Source organism: Helianthus annuus, chromosome 11 (genome assembly GCF_002127325.2).
Source record: "Helianthus annuus cultivar XRQ/B chromosome 11, HanXRQr2.0-SUNRISE, whole genome shotgun sequence".
Lineage (NCBI taxonomy): Eukaryota > Viridiplantae > Streptophyta > Magnoliopsida > Asterales > Asteraceae > Helianthus > Helianthus annuus.
The window spans coordinates 73,762,314-73,784,408 of NC_035443.2; positions in this window are offsets into that span (position 1 = coordinate 73,762,314).

Genomic DNA, 22,095 nt, shown 5'->3' on the forward strand with positions numbered 1-22,095 from the left:
TGATGTGGAATATGTCCAATTTTCCAGGCGCACTGAAGCAGATCCGAAGGGGTGAGATCCGAAGGAAATATCTGACTGCAAGGGCACCCAAATTGTTTCGGTTCTTGTGTCAAACAAAGAAATATTTAAATGTTGTGTAGTGGGTAGTTACTATTTGCATGTTACCGGAAGAGGAAAAAGAGATGTGAAGTGGTGGAGTTCGTGGTGCTATACGCTAACGGTGGTGTTGGCCGATGTGCTTCTTGCCAGAAGAGAGAAAACTGTATTTGACTATTTTGTGTTGATGGTTTCAAAAATAATATTTTACCAAGTGGATATATTATGGGCCGTAAAAAGCAGGGGAGGACGTAAGAGAAAGCCAAGGTGGGCGGGCGCACCCCCGGGAAAAAAAATTTTAGTGCTAAGTTCCGTCGAAAATCCCGTCCGCACCTCTTGGAATTTTTCGTCCGCACCTCTTGGAATTTTTCGTCTGCAACCCTTAGGTAAAAAGTGTTATCAATTTATATTTAAAATTTTTTTAGTAAACTCTTTTTCTTTTTATGGTGTATATGTTGTTTAGATGATTTTTAGTGTTATTGTTGGGATTGAACCCTACCAAAGGAACAGATAATAAAAGCCAAAACTGGATCATAACAGTAGATTCAAAATAAGCAGATGTTTGGTTGCAAGTCTCTCCCCTTGAAAGTGGTTTCAACATCTGCTGACCTCCTATCCGCTGATCATGCATTCTGCTGACCTACAACTACTGACCAAGACAAAGTCTAATGGAAGACCTAAAGCTCTGCTGCTCAATCTACTGCCTTGGATCAAGCACTGCTGATCATGACAACATCTGCTGGGCTCACAGCAGTGGAAGGATGCAGCAGTAGTTTATATTTGGTTTATGCATTGTAATGTAATATCAGTAGTTAGCATAAGCAGTATTTGTATAGATCAGCTGTTAGAGTTTGTTAGGAGGTTAGATGTCACTTTCATGGTGACGTCAGCTTAGATGCTCAGAGGTTTGCAAGTGCCTATAAATAGAACAGTACTCTGTACTGTTTTGTTTAGCTCATTCACCATCTTCTTTCCGCACAAACAAACACTGAGCTCGGGCTGAGGGGGAGTTTGCATATCATACTTGCATTGTAATCAAAGTTTAAAAATAAATTTAATCACTTGATTCATTGTTGAAAATGTATGATTGAAAGCATTTCTTCTGTTTGATTGTGAAAAGTTTGTTTCATATAAATTCCGCTGCACCACTATTTCACTTGTTCATTTAATTTCAAACGCAAATCACAATCAATCCAAACTCAGATCATAACAATTGATATCAGAGCTAGGACAGTCAAATTTGATCTAACAATCATTTTGACGTAAATAGTTCAGCTCGAAATTGTTGATACTGATCGTTTGTTCGTTGTGTTGAAAAACAGAGTAAGGTTTAATCACCGATAAAGTTGATTAATCAGTACCTGTAAAACAACCGGAAAGATGTCGCAATCTCAAGATGATAAAAATAACATTGGCTCTTTGTTTAAACCACCTATGCTGAAAAGAAATGAGTACAACATCTGGGAGCGAAGGATGCGTCACATCCTCGCTCAACAAAACACTGGATGTTGGAGGTCTTTCGTTTTCGGTCCTCATGTTCCTATGGTGCCAAGCGCAGAGGACGCCAAAAAATCCGTTCCTAAATCATCTGAAAATTACACTGAATTGGATTTTCAGAAGTTTGAACCGGATGCCAAAGCGTTTAGCATCATAGCCTCTGCACTCCCCAACGAAATCTATGTTGGACTGTTACATTGTGACAGTGCAAAAGAATTGTGGGATGCATTGAAGGAACAGTTCGGAGGAACAGAGGAGGTTATCGAAAACAACAGGGAAATATTGAATCAGCAGTATGAAACGTTTTGTCACATCAAAGGGGAATCACTAACCCAACAATTTGAACGTTTCAGTTGTGTCATCAGTGAACTAAGGCTTGTTAGGGTTACATTTCCAAATGCAACCCAAAATAGCAGGTTCCTTATATCATTGCCAGAAAAATGGGACACAATAGCTTTTGTCACCAGGAATTCAGCTGAATTTAAAGATCTGACCCTGACCCAACTCCATGGTAGACTCCTGACTTATGAGAGGGAGTTGAACCAAAAAGGAGGCTGCAAGAGTCTGGTAAGGTTGCCAATGACTATTCATTCGGCAGCACAGCTCTGTTCGGTCAGGAAGAATCTGGCAGTAGCAGTAAGGATCAGAGTTATGATCACTTTATTGACATAACATCTGGGGGTAACTTTGCCAACTCTGATCCTCACTCTACGAATTATGCTTTCACAGCAAATTCTGAAAGCCAGATGTCAGATAATTTGTGCTTTGAGCTGAATGATCTGCAACATTTTGATCCCACTGACTTAGAGGAAATGGACATATTGCCTCAGTTGGCCTTGCTTAGTGTAAGAACAAGCAAGTTCTATAAAAGAACAGGGAGAAAATTTCCAGGGCTTCATGGAAATTTAAGGGTGGGGTTGGATAAATCTAAAATCAAGTGTTACAAGTGTAGTAGGCTAGGTCACTTTGCTAGAGAATGTAGGAGTCAAACTACTGGTCCCATAATAACTCACCCTAGCACAAATCCTAGACCACAACAACAAAACATTGTGCACTATACCCAATATGCCCCTGCAGCACATGTTAACACTGCTCATTATGCTGCAACCCCTGTGCCGGTGCATTATGTTCAAACCACTGTTCCACAAATTCAGTATGTTCAAGCCCCTGTCCCTCAGGCACAAGTGCAACCTGCTGCACCTCAAACAACTGCTCCAACTGTGACACAACCAGATCAGCAAAGCTTTTTCACACAAGGCTTTGTTGATTGGAGCAGCATGCCTGAGGAGTTTAGTGATGAAAATTTTGCTCTATATGCTTCTAATGATGCTTGTAATGTTGAATTTTGTTTGATGGCATTAGAGTCAATATCAGAAGGGGATGAAGCTGAAGATGAACAACTAAGTGCTGAAACAGTGGATGAAGTTGCTGAAGCAGTGGTTACTGCAGTTGCTGGTGAACTACTGCTGGAAGAAAATTCAGAAATCCTGATTGAACCACTGACCGACCCCTGGTCCAAAGAAGACAAAGAGGAAGAAGAACCAAAGGAAGCTGGTGATGAAGAAGAGAGAGCTGATGAAGAAGATAATCATCGATGTGATTGTGCCATGATGGCTGCTGCTAAGGGATGTACAGGTGACAGATGCACCTCCAGCCAATCAATTCAGAAAAGGCAAGGAAAAAGCATCATACCAAAGGATTCCACACATTTATGAGACTTACAAAAGGCCCTCTAAACCAAAAGTGAACAGGCATCCTTTTGGTTATCAACAGATGATAGGTCAAGACCCCCAACAGTGGTTAGAGAAATACATTCCCAAAAATGTACAAAACCCTGAGCTAACCACTGTCCATGCATCTGCCTCCATCCCAGACACTGTTGAGACCCCATCCAAAGCACTGTTGGCTTTGGAAACCTTTTTTAACTAATCCTTTACTACATGTGCAGGGAGCTTCTGCATTCTTAGATAGTCTTTGGTATGTAGATAGTGGAGGCTCCAGGCACATGACAGGATGTAAAGCCCTTCTTCAAGATTTCAAAATCCATGGAGGGGGTGATATATCCTTTGGTAATAATAGTAAGGGCAAGGTTCTGGGGTCTGGTACTGTAAAGTCTGGAAATGTAAAATTTGAAAATGTCAATCTTAATGATAATCTGAAATTCAACCTCCTGAGTGTGTCTCAAATGAGTGATAAAGGGTTTGGATCATTCTTCACAAAGGATTGTTGTAGGATTGTCGGACCAGAAATGGTTAGTAAGATTGAAGCAATAATCAAGAAAGGCTCAACAAAACTTGTTGCTCAAAAAAGTGGCAATGTTTATGTTGTTGACATGTCAAGAGAGTCCCAGAGCTGATGCCTGTCTGTTCTCAGCTGCCTCTAACAAAGAGACAGAGCTATGGCACAAAAGACTGGGACACACAAATCTCAAAACAATCAATGAAATTTCAAAAAATGGCTTAGTAAGAGGCTTGCCACAAAAAATGTTTTCATGTCCTGAACACTGTGTTTCCTCTTTAAAAGGAAAACAACACAAGAGCTCTTTTAAGTCCATTGAACAGTCCAAAACAACCCAGTGCTTGCAAATGCTGCACATGGATTTGTTTGGCCCAGTGCAAGTCATGAGTCTCAAAAAGAAAAGATATTGTTTGGTTATTGTTGATGACTTCTCTAGGTTTACATGGACCTTCTTTTTACACTCTAAAGATGAGACTGCAGGCATTTTGCAAGACTTTGTGATACACGTTGAAAAGCAATTTGACCTTCCAGTAAAAGTCTTCAGGAGTGACAATGGCACAGAATTCAAAAATAAGGAGTTGGATGCCTTCTGTGTGAAGAAAGAGATTGTAAGGCAGTACAGCATCCCTAGAACACCAGAGCAGAATGGAGTTGTTGAAAGAAAAAACAGAACATTGATTGAGGCTGCCAGAACCATGCTTGCAGATTCAGGTTTGCCACTAACTTTTTGGGCAGAGGCAGTAAACACTGCATGCTATGTACAAAACAGAGTGTTAATCAACTCCAGGCACAAAAAGACTGCTTATGAACTTCTGTATAAAATAAAGCCATTAATATCATATTTCAAAGTTTTTGGTTGCCCATGCTTCATTTTGAACTTAAAAGATTCTATATCAAAATTTGCAGCTAAAATCAATATGGGATATCACTTGGGATACCCATCCACTGCTAAGGCCTACAAAGTGTTTAATACACGGACCAAAGCAGTGGAAGAGACTTTGAATGTAAAGTTCAATGAACTTTCATCACTGAAAATCCCTGCAAATCCTGCAGAATTGTTTGATCTTGAAAAATTCACCTTTGAAAATACTGCTGTCAAGACTAACACTGCAGGTCCATCAGAGGATTCATCACCAGACTATGGATATGAAATCATCATTCCTCAAAAGTCTGCCTCAAAAGGGGGAGCATCAGTTGTTCAAAACAGTTGTCAAAGCTCAACCACTGCTTCCACCTCATCAAACACTGCTGACAAAAGTCCTCAAACAGTGGATCAAAGTCAGCAGATGTTCACACCTTTACCTCCAATGCCTCCACCTTTTGAAGCCACTGCTGGGTCATCCAAGTCACCAGCAGTGGTTAGCTCAGATGATACACATCTGCAGCCTTCACCACAAAATGCCATCATTCCCTACCAAGGAGAGCTAATCTTCTTGAAATCTCATCCACCAGATCAAATCATTGGCAACATCAATGAAGGGGTGCTTACCAGAAAGCAATCCCAAAACATTTGTCTTTTTGCTGGCTTTCTATCACTCCATCAGCCAGTCAAGTACCAAGAGGCACTAAAAGACAACAGCTGGGTAGAGGCCATGCAAGAAGAGCTCCAACATTTCAGAAGACAACAAGTATGGGAGCTTGTACCACTGCCAGAGAATGTAAGTCCTATTGGCACAAAGTGGGTCTTCAAAAACAAAACTGATGAAAGGGGCATTGTTGTCAAGAATAAAGCCAGGCTTGTGGTTCAAGGTTACAGACAGGAAGAGGGGATTGATTATGATGAAACATTCGCCCCTGTTGCAAGATTGGAAGCCATAAGACTGTTCCTGGCCTTTGCTGTCAACCACAACATGAAGGTGTTTCAAATGGATATCAAAAGTGCTTTCCTCTATGGTACAATTCAAGAAGAGGTGTATGTATGTCAACCTCCAGGTTTTGAGGATCCATTTTATCCTGATCATGTCTACAGGCTAAACAAAGCCTTGTATGGCCTGAAACAAGCACCAAGGGCCTGGTATGAAACTCTTTCCAACTTCCTACTCTCAAATGGTTTCAAAAGAGGTACCATTGATAAAAACACTGTTTCTTAAATGGAGAGGGAAGGATTTAATGATTGTCCAAATTTATGTGGATAACATTATTTTTGGAAGCACATGTAACAAAATGTGTGAAGAGTTTAGAGAACTCATGTCAGCTGAGTTTGAAATGAGTGCAATGGGTGAGCTGCAATGCTTTCTTGGTCTCCAAGTACAGCAAATGCAAAATGGATCTTTCATTCATCAAAGCAAATATGCTAAAGAACTTTTGACCAAATTTGATATGAATGATTGTAAACCATGCAGTACACCCATGGCAACAAATAAGCTGGTCATGTCTGATGAAAAGGATGAGCTGATTGACCAAACACTTTATAGAAGCATGATTGGGTCTTTATTGTACCTAACTGCATCTAGACCAGACATCATGTTTGCAACATGTGTCTGTGCAAGAAGTCAATCAGCTCCCAGAAAATCAAATCTCATTGCTGTAAAAAGGATCTTCAGATACATAAAAGGTGCTCCCACACTTGGTATCTGGTATCCAGCTAATGGGAACATCAAGCTTTTAGGTTTTTCAGACAGTGACTTTGCTGGATGTCACACCACAAGGAAGTCCACTTCAAGAGGGTGCCAGTTTCTAGGTGATTGCTTAGTTTCTTGGCAAAGCAAAAAGCAAGCAGCAGTTCCAACATCCACTGCTGAGGCTGAATACATTGCTGCTGCAAGCTGTACAGCCCAACTGCTCTGGCTTCAGAATCAGTTACTGGATTTTGGTATCACTGCCTTGAAGACCCCACTCATGTTGGACAGCCAGGCAGCAGAAAATATCATCAAAAATCCAGTTTCCCATTCAACCACCAAACATATCAACATCAGACATCACTTTGTGAGGGATTGCTATGAAAAAGGTTTGATTTCTCTGCATGATGTTCCAACTAAGGATCAGCTGGCAGATGTGCTAACCAAAGCAATAGACACATCTACCTTTGAAAGCTTGATCTCTAGAATTGGCATGCTCAACATGGAATAACAGGCAAAATCCTGTTTTTCTATGAATAAAAGCATCAAAATGTTTTCAGAAAATCAAAAATCCATCCTTAAAAATAGCTAAAAATGAATTTTTCATTAAAATCCTAAAAGTCTGCCATAACCACTGATGAGTTCAAAAGTCTGTACTGCTACAAAAGTCTGTCCACTGCTGAAAGTCATCCCCTGTTCTCATTTCTCTTGATAATCACTGATGATCATAATCAGTGTTGCATCCACTACTGAGCTATCTACTGATAGTGAAAAGCATCCACTGTCCTCCATTCCCATTGTAACTACTGCTTTCACCAGTTGTTTTCACAAAAAGTACTATTCAAAAGTACCGTCCTTCACTTCACCAGGGGATGGCATGCGGACAGTACTTAGTGGTCAGACCTTTTGTAACTGCTGCCACGTCAGCATTCATTCTTCCTCTATAAAACCCCCTTTCTACACCCAAACAAGGTTTCACTGTCGAATTAAATTCTCAAAAATTCTCTTCTCAAAGCAGTTTTCATCACATTTCTTCAAATCACTCCACAATCTCATCTTCGATCTTCATCTTCAAAATGACAAAATCGAAATCTTCCGCTTCAAAAGGTGCCTCTCAAAAGGCTACCTCCACCGACATCCCACACAAACCATCTCACAATCTACTGGGTCTTCTCACAAAACCCGGCAATATCGATACATTTGATTCCATCCTCGATATTATCAACGCTTCAAAGTACAAAACTTTGTTGACCGCTGATGCACCAATTTACCTGCAAACTCAGAGAGAGTTTTGGAAAAATTGCATCCTTGAAAAACAAGGAAAAGATGTCATAGCCATTAACTCTTCTTTACAGAAGAAAGCAGTCCGAATAACACCGCAATCTATATCTGAAGTCTTTCAACTCGATGATCTGCAAGGTAAAGATTCTTTCCCTAAAAACGAGTTAAAAATTGACTTCATTGAGAGAGGGTATGCAGACACAATGATGCGGAGGGATACCTTAGAAAAAGGTTTCTTCCCTTCTGCAACCAGATTTTTATTTCATACCCTTCTCATGTGTGTTTCAAACAAAACCACCTCTTTTAATAAAATACCAATGAAAATTCAAAACTTGGGGTATGCTATTTTACAAGGCGAAAATCTTAACTACTCCAAGGCAATTTTCAATGATTTGGTTAAAAATGTTGAAACAAAATCATTCTTGCTGTTCCCAAGATTTTTAAGTTATTATTTTGAGAAAAAGTTCAGTAAGGATGATATTGCGGTAATAAACCAAGGTGACTCTTTTCAAATGAACAGCTTAACTGCTGAAACTTTTTCAAGAATGTCAACACCTTGTAAAACACGAGCAGAGGTGCTTGAGCAGATTTTAGTAGCAAACACTGCTCCTCAGGTATCTGCTGCTGAGCCCACTACTCAAGGTGATCAAGGCAGTCAAACAACTATCTTGAAACCCACACCAAAAATCACTAAACAACCACATAAAAAGAAAAATCAAAAACCCACCAAACCCGTTAAAATGGCAACTTTGGAGGATGAGATACCAGAGCAACTGCCTGTGATTGCACAAAAATCACAACAAACCACTGCTGCTACTTCCTCACAGCAGTTGGTAGAAATATCTCCACCCATACCTGAAACTCCTCCTGTCTCTTCACAAAAAGAACAGGTTGTACAAACAGGGTCACCACATCATGAGGCTCTGGAAGCACTTGTTTCCATCCTCCACAGCCCAATACCCGGGGCAATTCCGCTTTCTAAGCCTACCTTCACATCCCCATTTCCACCAAACACCAAACTACTGTTGGATGCAATTGATTTGAACCTAGCACAAACCAGTCCTTCTCAATCACCTGTTTATGAGAAAATACCTCAACAAGAGACTGGGCTTGATGTATCAATCTTTGCTAACCCACCAACACAACCTGAGGAGGTTACACCCCTTGAGTTACAAGTAACTCTTGGTGGTATTCCAAGTGAAGCAGCCACTACAAGTGTTGAACCTACAGGTTTACACTTGGACAGTGGTTACATCAATAAGACTTCCTTGGAGGCAATTCTTTCTATAACACCTCTGTTATCTGCCAGCGAGTTTGTACTAACCACTGGTAACATCAAAAGATTATCAAGTGTTGAAGGAAGAAGACCCCAGTACCAAGAAAAAGGGGCATCAGTTGTTGATATTTGGAGTACACTCCCTACCTCAACTTCTGAGAAAACCACTGCTAGTGGGAAATCAGATGATCCCATTAAATTGGGTGATGGTTTAAAGTACCAAGAATTGACGGCACGTGTTGAAAAATTGGACACAACTGTTGCAGAAATTAAAGAAATGCTGCAACAGTTGTTAACAATTCAAAAGGTACCATCCACTGCTGTTCCATCTCAAACACCTGCTCCACCACCAGCAGATGTTACAAATGAGCTCTGGAACCTCTTTCAACCTTTTCTTCATCAACAATTTCAATTGGCCGAGCAACAACATGAAAAACATGTTCAAGAGCTCAAAAAGGCAATGGAGTCTAGGTTCAGGGATACAAATGATGACATCAAGGCTCTTAAGGCCTATTTGTTGAAAACCACTGGCACTGCTCCTCCAACTGTACTTTAAATTTATGACCTCCCTGCAGATAATGCCAAAAAGGGGGAGAAAATGAAGGAGTGGGTAAAGAAGGGGATTGATAATGGGCTATACCTTGACACAGAAAAGGATGCAATGCTCAGAGATATTCCTTTGCCAAATGGTAGTAAAAAGGTTCATGTTACCAAAAATGCACTTGATGACGCTGTCATAAGTGTAAAGAAGGATAGAGTGGCAAAGGATCTAGCAAGGTGGAATGAGGAGAAAAGAGCTTTCATGAAGCTGAATGCGCAGGGTTGTTCTGGTGAAAAGGATGATCAAAATCCAATCCCAACAAGAAATCTTACTAGAAAAGTAAGGAAACCCAAATCCACACCATCCAGCCTTCAAAAGCACACTCCAAATTCACTGTCCAAAAGCCACCAACATCAAACCTCCACCCAAACAGTTGTTACAACAACTGCTCCCACTCAAACACACACCACTTCAACACACACCACCACCACTGCCTTACCACTACCATCTGTTCCTGCCCTAAAGCAGAAGACAGCAGATGACAAAACATCTGCTGTAATGACAACAGTGGTTGAAACACCAGTTCTTTCAACAGCTGTTAGTCAACCATAAACCACTGATTCACCTAAAACATCATCTGCCCTCCCTAATATAAAAAGGAGAAGGGTTGTCATATCAGATGATGATTCTCCATCACCACCACCAAAAGCTTCAAAATCCCAAGCACTTGTCACAGTTTCAAAACCCATTCCTCTCTCTTCAGCTCAACTATACAAACCCTTACCTCCTGCAGGTGTTTAATTTCCTCTTGAACTTGTAACAGTCAGAGAAGAAATTAAGTCCTTCTACTATGAGGATGACCCTGCCCAAAGGAGTTTGCCATCGATTGAAGGATATCCCAGACCAACTAATATTGAAGAATACTTGAAAATCAAGGCCAAGCAAGCAGAGGATATCTCAATCAAAAATAAACAAAGGAAATCTGATAGAGAGTATCAACAAAACTATCAGTTTCTGCTTACACGGGTCAAAGCTTTGGAACAGTTTGCAAAGACTGTATGTCGGCAAATCTCAGAAAAGGCAGATGAGTCCTTGAGAAAAGACTACATTGAAAACATCATGACCTACAAGACATACAAGGGGGAGAAGCACATGTTCAGAAACTGGACTATTCCTGAGCTTGAAAAGGAAGTAGCCAGGATTCATGAAATGATCAAGAATAAAGTCAAACAGACTCCCCCAGAAAAATTTAAAAGAGTTGAAGATGATAAGGCCCTAGAGCTGAAGAGAATGAAAGAGGAGCTGATAATTACTGAATATGGGTCAAAGAACTCTGTGTCTAAGTGGGGAGAAGCGAGGGTCAGGGCCACCTACAAGAGTTTGGAAGAGCTAAGGAAGAAAGATCCAAAAAAAGCTCCACAAAAGCCTGACTACTCCAAAGCAGAGGTTTCGAAAGGATCATCAAAGCCACATCTCAAAAGAACCACTGCTCCTGCTGATATTGCCATCTACAAAATAAGGAGACAAAGCCAGTTAGGTTCCGAAACAGTTCAAGAGATTCTTACTGGAAATGCTGTTGTGAAAACAGGCACATTGCTAATGTTGAAAGAAGAATTTGAACTGGAAAAATCTGCACATACTGCTCAGCCAGTTATGAATAGGCCAGCCTCACCAAACTCCTCAACAAATAAAATCTCCCTAGAAACCCATCTCGCCTAAAAATACAAGAGTGGAAAACTGACAAACAGAACCATGTATTGACTATGGTCAGGGCAGATGGCGAAGTGAAGAAATTTACAAGAGAACAAGCTCTTGGCCTGAGACTTGAAGATTTGTAGGATCTCCTTGATCTTCCACTTAGCAGAGATGAAGATGATACAGATGCCTTAACCTTCGAACTACAATTCAAAGGGCAAATAAGGGAACTGTTGTTGAGGCAATAAAAATCTACAATAATGGAGAGTTTTGGCATTATCTGTTCCAGGGGGAGATTGTTGGGATTGAACCCTACCAAAGGAACAGATAATAAAAGCCAAAACTGGATCATAACAGTAGATTCAAAATAAGCAGATGTTTGGTTGCAAGTCTCTCCCCTTGAAAGTGGTTTCAACATCTGCTGACCTCCTATCCGCTGATCATGCATTCTGCTGATCTACAACTACTGACCAAGACAAAGACTGATGGAAGACCTAAAGCTCAGCTGCTCAATCTACTGCCTTGGATCAAGCACTGCTGATCATGACAACATCTGCTGGGCTCACAGCAGTGGAAGGATGCAGCAGTAGTTTATATTTGGTTTATGCATTGTAATGTAATATCAGTAGTTAGCATAAGCAGTATTTGTATAGATCAGTTGTTAGAGTTTGTTAGGAGGTTAGATGTCACTTTCATGGTGACGTCAGCTTAGATGCTCAGAGGTTTGCAAGTGCCTATAAATAGAACAATACTCTGTACTGTTCTGTTTAGCTCATTCACCATCTTCTTTCCGCACGAACAAACACTGAGCTCGGGCTGAGGAGGAGTTTGCATATCATACTTGCATTGTAATCAAAGTTTAAAAATAAATTTAATCATTCGATTCATTGTTGAAAATGTATGATTGAAAACATTTCTTCTGTTTGATTGTGAAAAGTTTGTTTCATATAAATTCCGCTGCACCACTCTTTCACTTGTTCATTTAATTTCAAACGCAAATCACAATCAATCCAAACTCAGATCCTAACAGTTATTTACATTATGATTTCTAGGGCTTGAATAGTTGATATATTATGTAATATGTTATGGAGCCATGTTTTGGATAGATTTCAAAAAATGAAAACCCGTAGGGTGACGTTTTAATTATGTTTGTAACATGGGTTGACATATTTTTGATGATTATATAAATTTAGTTCGATGTTCTTTTATTTTACATAACCTGACCCGACCCAACCCGATACGAACCGATTTTTTACTTATATACCTTGGGGCCTAAAATTTTTAAAAATTATCCACACCCCCATGGAAAAATTCCTGGGTCCGCCACTGGTAAAAAGTGAAAATATATATTATGGGAATGTGAGCTATTATGAGATAAATCACTTAAAAATATGCAGAGATGATGTTTGAGTAGTTATATTAGTTAAATAATTAAATGAGTAAACTTCCGTTTTGCTCCTTTTGGTTTGGTCACTTTAACGGTTTTGCTCAAAACCTTTAAAAATAGCCATTTTCCTCCAATAGTTTGCTATGGTTTTTCCATTTTACTCCCCGCCTCTAACTCCATCTAAATTGTCCGTTTTTCCATTTTGCTCCCCGCAGGGAGCAGGGAGCAAGATGAAAAAACCATAGCAAACTATTGAAGGAAAAATGACTATTTTTAAAGGTTTGAGGCAAAATCGTTAAAGTGACCAAACCACAGGGAGCAAAACGGAAGTTTACTCCAATTAAATAGTTGTATTCAATACATTTTAACAATTTAAGTAATTAAATTAAAAGTAAAAAATAGGTGATGATTTGGAAAATGTAAGAATATATAAGGATGTTTGTAGGGTTGGAGGTAAAATTAAGGATTTGTAAGGATTTTTAAAGATTGGTAATGATATGATGTGACAGTTGACTGAGCAGCTAAAGGCGTCTAAGGACGTCCTTAGCATTGGAGTTAGTCTTATAGTTGTATATATTATACTCGTTATTAATAGAATTTAAAAAAAAAAAACTAAATTCTGCTAGAGAACCGATTAGTGAAATTTCAATAATTTTTATGGAATTATAGATATTTATCATTAAATGGATTTACGAAGTTCTTCGTTTGTATAGGCATCATGTGCTTTATCTTTTGATATTACTAAGAAATCATAAGTACGTGTTCGGTATTTATTTCACGTCATTTTTAGCTGTAAATATCTAAATTTCTATGCAAACCTTGTAGTCATTTTGCATCCATTTTATTCAAAATTTTATTTTCGTATGATAAGATTATGAGCTAATTAAAACCGTAGGACCTACTAATGTGTCTTTGGTCATTTGTGAGTAAGGACAAACCTTCCTGTGAATATATTTATGACCGTAGAGTTGTATTACTTATGGATTCTGTTAAACGTACCCATCTTTATATTATGATCTTTACTGGACTTTTTGCTGTGATATGATTTGATTGTTCGATGGGATTTCGTGTTCAAGAAAATTCTGCCTAACATAACCACATTAACTTTGGTTCTTAGTAAACTTAGCTTTGCAATAGAAACTGATATACCGTTATTGTATGTGAATAGTTTAGGTTTGCCATCCATTTAAAAATGACTAGTTTAAAAATAGAGTATGTGCGAGGGACTAAAAAAGTGGGTAACAATGAGGAACCGACTCAAATGAATTCCGATTGCAGGGCCGTCTTCGAGAATGTTAAAACAATTTTGGGCCTCGGGCTACACAAAAAGTTGGGCCCACTCATTATAATATAAACTCATCTTTTATATATCAAGAAATCACAATACAACGATAATTGTAATAAAATAAACAAAAAAAAGTAGTGTAGCAAAATAATTGAACTTATATACGTGAATCGTGTGGCTCTCCAAACGTTTTTGAATAAAACAATTTGCAGCAGCTACATCGCCCGTAAACATCCAATAGCTAAAAAATCAAACATCCAAAATCCATACAAGCAATTTTGCTAGCAACAAGATTTACTAAATTTAATGTGTGAAAAATAGAATCTGAAAAGTTGCGTCACAAACAAAAATTTCTGAACCAGGAAATAAATACAAAAAGTCAAAGCCAACAACAAGCCATAAAAAAATTTAAAAAAATGCGGCAAAACACAGAATCGAACAAACAACCTTTATAAACTAAACTCAAATACAAACCAACTAGAATACTCACTGCTATATTATAAGGCCGACTCCCCTATTATTCTTATAATATGCATAAACAAAATTTTAAATTTCGGGCCCGTTTTACTTTTGGGCCTCGGCCATCGTCCGGGCTGCCCAGCCCAATAACCGGGCCTGTCTAATTGGACTCATTTCAGCGGCGTTGGAACCGGCTCGTCGACCCTAACTAGGATCTTTTAACCCTAAACCCTAAATCATGGCCCCTAGACCCTAAATATATTAGGGTTTGGCTTTTAGGGTTTAGCTTTAGGTTTAGCCTTTAGGGTTTAGCTTGGGTTTATACTTTAGATTTTACGGTTTAGATTAGGTTTTAGCCTTATTTTTTAGCTTTAGGGTTTAGAGTTTAGAAGTTAGGATTTAGGTTTTAGGGTTAAGAGATCTTAGTTAGGGTTCTACGAGCCGGTTCCAACGCCGCTGGAATGAGTCTAATCAGAGTTTGTTTGAGTTGATTCGCTGCTATTCCACACTTTTTTAATGTTTTCCAATAAACCTTTCCCTAAAGAGTATATTCAATATGTGAGATATTGTGTATACACATATTTTCAAGAATACCAAACTACATGGAAATGTATGTCAAATATATAAGTTTCATATATAAAAGAGTTTCACCGATGATTAACTCACGTTCGTCAATAAAGGTTGTTAATGTATTAAAACTTTAAGTAAATTACCATTTTAGTCTCTGAGTTAATTTGCTATTTTAGTCCAAATAGTTTTTTTTTTGCCTCTGTGTCCCTAACTTTTCCCTTTTGTTGCCATTTTGATCACATACACTTACTCCATCCAAAAACTCCATCTTTAACCAGGGGAATTTTGGGGATTTTCATTTTAAATGTTTTCAATTGCCATTTTGATCCAATTCCAAGAAATCAAAAAAATTCCAAAAAATTCTAAAAAATCATAAAAATTCAAAAAAATACAAAAAATCTGTTTCGGAAAGGAACCGTTACGAACCCGAACCGTTTCGACGCGAACCGTTTCGACCCGTACCGTTTCGACACGAACCGTTTCAAGCTGAGCCGTTTCGACGCGAACCGTTTCGACCCGTACCGTTTCGACCTGAACCGTTTCGAAGCTGAGCCGTTTCGACGCGAACCGTTTCGACCCGTACCGTTTCGAGCTGAACCGTTTCGACGCGAACCGTTTCGAGCTGAACCGTTTCAAGCTGAACCGTTTCGAGCCGAACCGGCTCGTGCTGAACTGTTTCGATGCGAACCGTTTCGACCCGTACTTTTCGAACCAAACCGTTTCGACGCGAACCGTTTCGACCCGTACCGTTTCGAGTTGAACCGTTTCGACTCGTACCGTTTCGAGGTACGATTCGCGTCGAAACGATTCAGCTCGAAACGGTACGGGTCGAAACGGTTCGGTTCGAAATGGTTCGGTTCGAAACGGTTCGGTTCGAAACGGTTCGGCTCGAAACGGTTCGGTTCGAAACGGTTCGGCTCGAAACGGTACTGGTCGAACGGTTCGCGTCGAAACGGTTCAGCTCGAAACGGTTCGGGTTGAAACGGTACGGGTCGAAACGGTTCGCGTCAAAACGGTTCGGGTTGAAACGGTACGGGTCGAAACGGTACGGCTCGAAACGGTTCGGGTCGAAACGGTACGGGTCGAAATGGTTCGCGTAGAAACAGTTCGGGTTCGAAACGGTTCGCGCCGAAACGGATTTTTTGGATTTTTTTAGAATTTTTTAGAATTTTTATGATTTTTTAGAATTTTTGTGATTTTTTAGAATTTTTATTATTTTTTAAAATTTTTTGGAATTTGTTTGATTTTTTTGAATTGGATCAAAATGGCAATTGAAAACCTTTAAAATGAAAATCCCCAAAATACCCCTGGTTAAAGATGGAGTTTTTGGATGGAGTTAGTGTATGTGATCAAAATAGCAACAAAAGGGAAAAGTTAGGGACCCAGAGGCAAAAAAAAACTAGTTGGACTAAAATGGCAAATTTGGACAAAACTCATGGACTAAAATGGCAATTTACTCTAAAACTCATATCAAGTTGCATATGATTGTACAATTTCTATCGCTAGAAACGTGCCAACTATAAATAAGATCGCTGCAACTTGGTATTCGAATTGGACTCATATCAAGTTGCATATGATTGTACAATTTCTATCGCTAGAAACGTGCCAACTATAAATAAGATCGCTGCAACTTGGTATTTGAATTGGATACCAAAGAACGTATTGAATCAAAACTCGTTTATTGATAATTTGTACGATTAGGGTTACAAATAAATCCTTCTATTTATAAGCCTAATAACTTGTTTAACAAGTAAACCTATTTGACTCAAACTAGGATTAGAAAACTATATAAAAAAACCCCAAGTTTATAACCCGATCATTTTTTACCTGAACTTTGTAAGTCGGTCACTTTTAACCCGAACTTAAACATAATATGCAAGATTAGTCTAACACTTGGAACTTGCAAGTATATACAAACTTAATGTGTAGGATCCAACCTTGATTATAAGACACTGATCTGAATTATGTAAACTAGTATTAACCACTCCTCGCGTTGCGGTGGGGCCATCAATATTGAACTTGCGACGTGTTAGTGCGAATAACTTAGACTGAAATGTAAAACATAGAAAAGAATAACTAAGTTGATCTAAACCCCATGTGTTGCGACGAACCTGTCAAATGGGAAAAAAAGACGACGTAAAAACGTTGAACCACGCACATGTTGCGTTGTGTTAACTCGCAAATTTTAGAATGTAACGTAAAACAAAAAAATTTGCGTAAGATGAAAAGTGTGACATCTGTGCTTGTAATCATTGTAAACAGTTCAGTTATCAATGAAATAAAGTTATTTGATCCCTATGTTTGTTTGTTTATGTTTGAGGTTTTTCATGTTTTGACTTTTATTCGATTTCAAACTCTATATCGCTTTCTGGAGAATTATACGCAAACTGGTGCGAAAACGTAATCAGTTATATGCAACAAATACTCCGGAACATCAATTTATGCTTAACATACCTTAAATAACCTTTACATAACTTAGAAATAAGTTTTAAAGGCTTTGGTATGGCAAAATCAAGTTAATTCGCTTACAGGGACTAAAATTGACAAACTGCGAAAGTATGCCGATTTGAACTGTAACGAACATTCCGGAACATGATCATAAGTTAAAAACACCTTAAATATCCTTTACATAGCTTAGAAATAGGCTTTGAGGGGTTCGGTGTGCTAAAATAAACTTTTGGGTCATTCAGGGACTAAAAGCGTCAAAAAGTGCATAAGTTTGCATTTTCGCGCATAACTTACGTTCTGAATACATCCGGACATCCAAAAATTTATGTAAGCATTAAAATATTATGTTTTAATGTTTGGCATGATATAAATCCATTCGTCGCGCAATTTGGATCGTCTTTCACGCTTATGCGCATTCCGTCGTAATTAAGCGAACCTCGCGATTGTACGGCCAAACGAACCGACATCCGAGATATTTTTGAGCATGTTTTGGGTTCCCTATACTTTAACATCATTTTAGAGCCTTGAAATGAGGTTAACGGGGCTTAAACGTGCCAAAAATGGGCCGAAATGCATGTTTCCCAAGTTCAGGGACTAAACTGCAAATTCTGGAAACTATGCCCAGGCGGCCCGCGTGAGAGTTTGTGTATTCCTTAAGCGGGCCGCGTGAGGGTCCCAGATCAGCAAAAAAATCTAATCCAGCTGTTACCAGCTGTTCCACACCCTTGAATCTGGTTTTTAAGCATTCTAGGGGCCAAATTTGATGGTTTTTAAGAGCCCATGGTATCCAAATACCATGTGCCCACTTGGACAGCCGAGATCGAAGCACGTTTCGCGATGAACGATCCTAACGGTTGTGCCATGCCTATATAAACCCAACCCACTTCATTCTTTCCCCACTTGATTTCTGAGATTTTTCTAAGTTGGGGTGTTACATCACCTCATACCTGAGAATACTTGGAAAATCAATCTTGCGGGGACCTTCTGTAAGTATTCTTTCGCGTTTTTCATTCGTTTTAGCGTTAAAGTCAAACTGCGTTTGACTTTCTTCTTTGACCAGTTTATGGTCAACGCGAAGTTCGTTTGAACTTCATAACGTGAGCGTAATCACGATGGTTATAGTCCCTAGCGACTATACCTACTGATTACCACGTTATCTAGGCTCAGTGACGAGTCGTAGTTTCGGCCAAAATGCGTTTTCTCGCGTATTTTGTAACCAAACTACTCTAGAGTATTAAAACCGTTTGTTTTAATACCAAACCTGTTTTCTAACATTACTAAACATGTTCTAGCATGTTTGGCTCGTCGCTTTTAGATTTGTGCTTGTTTAGGGTCGTAAAGGTAAGCGATCTAATCAATCGCTTATGCTTACGAACCCGACCCATTTGGTCGATCGTTAGGATCCGACCAAACATTTTAGGTGACCATAGTTGTGTAGGGAATAACCTTCCGAGGTTATACCTTATGGTCACAATGTTTAAGTAGTTGTATGATAAGTAGTTCTTATGCCTTAGGTAAATTACCAAAATACCCTTTTTGCGCCAAAATTCATTTTAAGCCTATGTAACATAATTTTTGGTATCTAAACTGATTTAGCAACTATATTAAACATGATAAGGCATATCTTGCTTGTCATAGGGCTAGTTAGGCATTACGAACGCATTTTACGCAAACGACACGTTAAAGTAGCATAAGCTACCTAAACGAGTCGTAACGGGTCAAAAGCACTTAGGATAAGTTTCGTTTTAGTATGTAGGCTTTGTCAAACCATATTACATAAGTTCCTATACTTATTTGGTTTACGAACCCTCGTACTACCCGATCCTCCGATAGGTCCGGTTATTAATGTAGATACCTATATAGGTGCCGTTTGATTCCGTGATCTTCTAGCATTGCTTGGTGGTTATCCTACGACTTCTAAGCAATCTCAGGTGAGTACATAGAACCCCATCTTTCAAATGCTTTCAAGGTGTCTATGTGAGTACATAGTACCCCTCTTTTACTGTTTTCCAAACATTTTGGGGTGAAACACATGTGCCTACTTGTTACTTTCGTGCTTTCTTGTTTTCACATCATATGCTTGCTATGTTCTTTAGTACACTTATAGTACATGATTTCATTACATTGTTTTGCTATGTATGTTAACTTAGCATGCTAGCACATTGATTTACATTACATTGTTTTGCTATATATGTTTACATGGCATATTAGCACATTGTTTTACATGACTTTTCTGCTTTGTATGTTTACTTAGAATACTTAGTACATTTTTTTCACATAACTTGTTTACATTTGGTATGACATTTGGTTTGCATAAACGGTTCTTTTACTACATTCATTAACATTAGCTACGCCGCTCGGTAGTAAGTAATGGTACCATAGGACTTGACAAATCCCGTTCCTAAAATCCTAGGTTTGTTTGGATTGATGGAATGACCGAATCCGAAAACATTTTACTTTGATAACCTTTACTCTAAGGTTATCCTGATGTCTCAAGGCATGGATGTATGCGTTAACTCACCACATAAATGTTTGTATCAATAAAACAAGCTTTTACTGGGCAAAACATAACTTTTTGATTTATTCAAAATACTTTGTTTTGTTCCTTTTTACTTATGGTTAAGTATTCTCATTTTGTTACTTATCATACATAACTTTTGTTTTAACTACATGACTACATTTTGGGTTTTAAACATTGACAATGGTTTAGACAAGAACATTTGATGATTGGTTTGAACATGAACTATATGCTTTGGTGATTTGTTTAAGTGACTTAAGTAACGATATGTGTGTAGTATGCTACAAGCATGGTGGATACGCCGCTGGTACTTCCTATATATAAGTGCTTGTATTGTATTACATGTCATAGCGTTATTTAAATCATTCAATTTTGGACTTATACACTTTACACAAATAATATCTTTTTTCACAAGACTTTGTTTTACAAAACAAATTATTTTATACAACTTATTTTACTTGGTTATTCTTTAACCATACATAATTCTTTTATTTATACATATCATTTGATTCCATCGCTTTTCAAATGATTTACAAAACAAAACATTTTACAAGATTCATGACTAACTTTTATTAAACACTTTTCTTAAACTTAAGTCATGAATCCTATTTTCATAAAACCTATGTTACTCACAGACATTTTTATGCTGACGTACCTATTTTCACATGTGTTTCAGGAGCTAATGCATAGGACGATCGTGACACGCTAGGGTGGACTTGGGCCTTAGTGACATAAAACAGAGCTAGACTTAGTATTAATTATGTTATGTACTTTGTTTCTTTTTATTTTAAGACAATGTAACTTGTGGGTTCTCGTTTGAAACAATGTATCCCACCCTTGGGTGATGAATAAAATATTATTTAAATTACCTTGGTTGTGGAACAATAATTCTGTTACAACACTCCCCGACGTTTCCGCCACGATTTGATGTTTTACGTGGTCGGGGTGTGACAAAAAGTATAAGGACTAAAGTTGAAAGTAAGAAAGTTATGAGATTAAATTGCAAAATATAAAAGTTTTGATGTTATAAGTAAAAAAAACAAATAATTTTGCGTCAAAAGTGAAAGATCAACTTTTTTTAAAAAAAAAAACCTCCCAACACATGAGGTACACACCTCTATGCATATAAATATTGTAAATTTAGAGTATTTAAATATGATAGATTTGTTAAGATAGAATAAACAACATATGGGAGATTATACATTTTTTAAAGGCAATGACTAAAACTTGTATATCATAAGGACTGAACTATATGACCTCTTACTACTCTAAACTTTATCTAATTCACTAACACCAATAATCTATTCCTAAGCAGATATGAGAGATTATACATATACACAATATAAGGCAAACGGAACTACATCAAAATATATGTAAAATATTTTCATACATAGAAGAGTCTCACCACAGAAGTTAGACTATAGGATGTGGAGGAGGTACGGATGGTAATGAATCGGGTTTGGGTCAGGTATTAGTAATCCTATACCAAAACCCGGTTGTAAAATCGTGTCCTATACCCGACCCAATACTCATCAAGTATTTATCGGGTATCGGTTATACCCATTAGTTTTTTAAGATATATGTTAGGATTTTCAAATACATTTTCTTACTGTTATAATTATTATATAATTTTATACATACAATAACTATTATAAACAAGAAAATGTACATTACATACATATAAGTTTTATCATAAATTAAAAATAACTTTAATATACTTATACTTATATATATATATATATATAGGGAGCCGCTAGAATGAAAACCACCTCGAGTTGTAAGAACCGTGAGAACTACACCCCACGGAGCGCCGTTCGCCATGATTTTTTTTTACAAGTAGATGTGTATATTATAAACACAGCCGTAAAAAATCATGGCGAACGGCGCTCCGTGGGGTGTAGTTTTTTACACCACAAGTTTGGTGAAAAAAAAAAGAAAAAAGAAAAAAAATTAAAAAACACCAAACTTGTGGTGTAAAAAACTACACCCCACGGAGCGCCGTTCGCCATGATTTTTTACGGTTGTGTTTATAATACACACATCTACTTGTAAAAAAAAATCATGGCGAACGGCGCTCCGTGGGGTGTAGTTCTCGCGGTTCTTACAACTCGGGGTGGTTTTCATTCTAGCAGCCCCCTATATATATATATATATGTATATATATATATATATATATATATATATATATATATATATATATATATATATAAACACACTTCATAACATGCAAAAAATATATACTATTA